Genomic DNA, 5,394 nt, shown 5'->3' on the forward strand with positions numbered 1-5,394 from the left:
AGTACACAATCTATATAATCTGTCTCAGCCCTCCTCTGATTATATACCTCTGATCCAGAATCAGTTCTGATTCAGTCTTTGCGAATACATGCTGTAAATCACTCAGATAACGAGACAACATGTAATAGAGAAAGCAATAAATCATGCTAGCACCACAAAAGCAAGGAAGAAAATTCAATGTACCCCGCTCATTCTACTCTATCTCAGTCTAAAGGATATAACGCTCTGATACCACCTGTTGTGGGGACCCGAGCTCTGACTCAATTCTCTTTGGGATTAATTGGATCTTTGTTCGAAAATATGGGTCATAAAAAAAATTTCTTTTAACAATATCATAAACAAATGCATATAAACATGCACAAGGTCTTTATCTATTTTATTTCAACAACATAAATCCATGTCTTGTTTCATTTCATATATACAAACTAGTGTTCAATACCAAGTACAAACCAAATGTAGTACATGTCTAGTAAGAAACCACTAGTAATCTTCTTCTACGCCCGTAATCTCCACGCTATCTCGATCTCTCATCTCTGTCGCGACCCAGATCCTGTCCCACCTGTCGTTATGCACACATACAGACACAACAACAACCGGAAACTCCGGTGAGAATAAATCCCAGTATAAGACATATATACATGCATATACACAACATAATCATGAAGCATACTATCATGAATAAAAGAAATAACCATATGTTCCACAATCTATGAAACAAAATTAATATAAGCATTAAACTGAGATCAACTCATATCTTGACTCGACTCGACTCTAACTCTAGGGATCCCGGTGTGAATAAGACGTCACAGTCTTCCACCTACCATCCCAATCGGGGTTGCGGTGCGTCTTATTCCTAGACTTCGGTCCCGTCTGTATCGAATGTCTACAATCGGAGTAAATCTGCTCCTATGCGTCGATACCACCGAACATCTAGAAATTTGGCAAATCTGCCAATGACTCTCCTATCTTAAATACTTGAATATAAATCTATAAACAAGGCATAAACATAACAATATATAAACAACAATCAGGTATGTGATTTTGGGAAACTCAAATCAAATCTAATTCGAGTTGTATCTTCCAAAATTCACATGAATTATACCTTCTTGTCGTACAGTCTTTATTGAGATCGAAGTCTTGAAGTCGATTCTTGTCACTAGAAATCTGGAATGGCAATGTCACATATCACAATATCAATCCACAACTCAAACTTATACTAGTACGGATCAATATTTAGTCTTGGTACATTTTGATGGCATAACGACATAATTTCTCAATACCAATCAACTCAAATATCGATACTCAATAGAAATACTCATAATTCTTATCAACATCAATCCACAAGACTGAATTCTGCACCATCTCAATTCAATATATGCTGGAAAATCATAACGATCACATATGGTATCATTTCTTCTATCCGGTTTCGAATATACATTCACAATAATCATAAGAACATATAATAATCATCAAAATCTGATTTTCCCCAATCTCTTACTTTCAAAATATGCTGAAACTTAAAGATACTTACATCCTTAGATAGCCCTTGATGAGAGGAGCAATAATCTATGCTTGGATTGAAGTTTGAATGGCTAGATGTTGCACAATTTATTTTCTAAGCTTGAAGCAAACTTGAAGATTCTGAAGCTTTTCCTCTCCTTTCTCTCGGTGATGACCAGCTGAAATGAAGACTCAACACATTAAATTGCATGGCAAGAGACACATGGCATATTCTTTGTTCTGCACGCAAGACCGCGGGTGCACTCCCTCTGGACCGCGGGTGCGGTCAGCTCACGGCACCGCATTCAGAAATTCAAAAACAGCTCACGGCACCGCATTCAGAAATTTCAAAATTCAAAAATTCAAAATTTATACCACGGGTGCGGTGTCTCTTCGCCAACACATTCCAAAATTCAGGGTAAATGATAGCGGGTGCGATAGGTGTTGCTGTGCGGGTGCGGTCCTCTGTACATGCAACATTTCATAATTTTGTTTTATCAACCTACAATTCTCGGGCATTACATATGAACCATATCTAAGGGCTAAAATCCAACCAAGATCCATCCAACACCCAAAATTCGAAACTCACACAAAATCAGAAAAGAGAAACCGAGGGTCACTTGCATGTTTTGTTTTAAAAACCAATGGGAACATGACTCAAGCCTTAAAAGGCCATCTTGGTCGCGTCCTAGACATGCTAAGGAGAGGTTCTAACCATCATTACCGGCCTTGGTTGAATCCGAAAATCAAGACTCAACTCGCAACGATTGAAGACGTTGCTGTCAAGTCTCTTCGTCCAGTGTGCATGGGACTTGAAATAATGGACCAACATGACTCCAACACATCCTAGTACATGCCTAGATGCAGCCTTGAGCTCCTGGAACCGAGCCAATCCCTGAAATCACAAACACAACACAACCCGTGAAGCATGAAGGAAGCCGAAAAATCTGTGCAGAATTTTTTTATGTAGTTGCTGTCAACATTTCGGTTTTTTGCCCATAAATCAAGAACATATAATGGTTTAAAAATATATATATGACTTGATTGAAGAGAAAAGAAACCATATATACATGCCTGGAAATTGTTTTCGATAGAAACAAATCAATAAGACGAATACGGCGCGGCGGAGACGGAGTTTCTATCTCACTTTCCTTCTTGTTTCTCTTGGTGATGGGTCACGATTTCAGCAGCTGTTATGCTCTGAAATTCTCGAATGGATGGTGGGGGAGAGTGTTGAGGGAATGAAGGGGAAGGTTCCCAATTAAATGGGGAGGTAGAATGGCAATTCAATTCATTCCATCCTAGTTGCTAGTGAGATATGGAATGAGGTGTGCTATCATGGGATTGAGGGAGATTTGAGGGAGGTGATTGCCGATTCTTCCTATAAAAACAAGGCAAGGATATTGCTTAATTGTTAATTAGTAGGGATTTAAAATGAAGGAATTATATATGCCATGAAGGGTTAAGGAAGGGGATCAAAATGGAGGGTTTTCAAACATGATTAAATCCTATATGGGGTGGGCGAAATTTTCTAAATAAATGCAGGTAAAATATTTCTTAATTATTGAATTTTAACTCCTTAAAATTTTAAACACTTATTATGTATTTTAGTATATTAATAACTTAATTTAGGATAATAATTTTTTTTGCATGCATGGCTAAGTCTTAAAATAAATTACTAAAATGTTAAGTTACAATTTCTTAAATAAAATAGGTCTAGATTAATTTATCCCAATTGGTTACACATTTTAATTTAGGTTTTTAAATTAATTATTGGACATAAAATGTGGGGACCCGGACGCTAATCATCTTCTTAATCATCTTTGGTATTTAATTATCAATTAAGATAAACAGGATCTAAAAATTTTTCTTTTTTAAAATGTAAGTGCGGGACGTAATGGAATTTAACTAATCTACATCTCAGTATAAAAGTACAATAATGTACAACAATAATTCAAACTAGTCTAAGGTTCAACTACTAAATTTCAAGTATTAAACCAAGTCTACAATAAGTCCGGAATCACCACTCTAACTCATCTTCTCTCATCCTCTTCTTGACCCCGATCCTGTCCCACCTGTTGTCATTCACACATACAAAACAAGACAACAGCCGGATACTCCGGTGAGAATAAATCCCAGTATAAAACATGTATACATGCATATACACAATATAAATCATAAAGCATATTATCTTGCATAAAATTCATAACAATAGGTTTCATAGTCTATGAAACTAAATCAAAATAAGCATGCAGTAACAATTGGTTCCATAATCTCTGAAATCAAAATAACAAAAGCATGCAACTCAATTCAATTCATGTCTTGACTCGACTCAACTCTAACTCTAGGGATCCCGGTGTGAATAAGACGTCACTGTCTGTCACCTACCCTCCCAATCGGGGTAACTGTACGTCTTATTCCTAGACTTCGGCCCCGTCTGTATCGAATGTCTACAATCGGATTGAATCTGATCCGAAGCGTCGATACCACCGAACGTCTAGTTTAGCAAGTCTGCCAATGACTCTCCTATCTCAATGCTTGAATATAAATCTATAAACAAGACATAATCATAATCAAATATAAATAATAAATCTAGTATGTGATTTAGGGAAACTGCAACCAAGTCTGATTCGAGTCGTATCTCTCGAATTCACATGAATTATACCTTTGTCTTCCCGGTCTGACGAAGACGAAGTCTTGTATTCAAATCTGTCCATAACCAGTCTTGCAATGACAATCGCATAAATACAATATCAGTATATAATTCGATTCAAAACCTGTTTTGATCAATACTCAATTCAGTATATAATCTGATCCATATCTGAACAAAGTACAATCTAATTCATATAAACGATATCACGATACACTCGAGATCATTACTGAATCTGATCAATCTAAATCAACTGATGTTTCAACGGCATAACAATGAAATCTCGATAATCCCGTCAATCCCAACATCACAAATATAGTACCAGAATTCATAATCAATACCAGTACAACTCATAATTTCAATATCGGTATATTCAAAATCAGTAACAACACTACTCTGATTTCAAATCTCAATCAATATCTTTCGAAAATCATAACAATTGCATAACCAATCTATTCTTTAATCTGACTTCAATTATACAATGTCTAATGTAGCATAAACATCATATCTGATTCGTATTCAATTCTGACAATATCATAAATTCAAATCATGTCTAAATGTAACAAAACTTACGTCCAGTTGTAGCCTGCGTCGATAGGAACACAGTACTGAAATCGGATTAAAATTCTAACGGGCTGATCTTTCACAATCACAAATCTACAAAGGCGTAAGGATTTTTCTCTCAAAAGCTTCGACCCTTTTCTGAATTTTGTGAAGGAAAGGCGTGCAATTCTTATATATATACTGCATGCAACACCAGGAAACGTGGCTTATTTTTCATGCTGCACGTCGCACTGTGGGTGCGCTCATTCCATAACCGCGGGTGCGCTCAGTGTAATGATATACATCAACTTTTCCGAAAGCTTCGATCACGGGTGCGCTCAGTCCTGTAACGCGGGTGCGCTGACCTCACTGTAGCAGCACCGCGGGTGCGCTGCCTCTGGAACCGCGGGTGCGGTGTTGCTACTGTAATTCTATTCAACTTTCTGTCCATGCACCGCGGGTGCAGTCCTTCTCTAGGCGCGGGTGCGGTCTATATCTCATGCAACACTTCATAATCTCATTTAGTGCCTCTCATTACATGGCATGCATACTCATATCTTCCGAATATCACATCAATGAAGACTAATAAATCTCGAGCCTTACATTTCTCCCCTCTAAGAAATGATTTCGTCCTCGAAATCGCAAGTAATCAATTCAGACATATCAGAAGGAATGTATACAGAGTTTAAATCAAAAACTCA

The 5,394-nt window shown here is 37.2% G+C and overlaps 1 long non-coding RNA gene across 1 annotated transcript; it reads right to left on the bottom strand.

Moving 5' to 3' along the window:
• Nucleotides 1-361: 361 nt before the first annotated feature.
• Nucleotides 362-2,885, bottom strand: LOC142537605 (uncharacterized). The gene is made up of 5 exons (XR_012818560.1): nt 2,575-2,885; nt 2,216-2,395; nt 1,532-1,679; nt 1,103-1,164; nt 362-559 (listed from the first exon to the last, which is right to left on the bottom strand). It is a non-coding gene; the product is annotated as an uncharacterized LOC142537605 (long non-coding RNA).
• Nucleotides 2,886-5,394: the final 2,509 nt, after the last annotated feature.

This window comes from Primulina tabacum, chromosome 2, assembly GCF_025594145.1.
Source record: "Primulina tabacum isolate GXHZ01 chromosome 2, ASM2559414v2, whole genome shotgun sequence".
Lineage (NCBI taxonomy): Eukaryota > Viridiplantae > Streptophyta > Magnoliopsida > Lamiales > Gesneriaceae > Primulina > Primulina tabacum.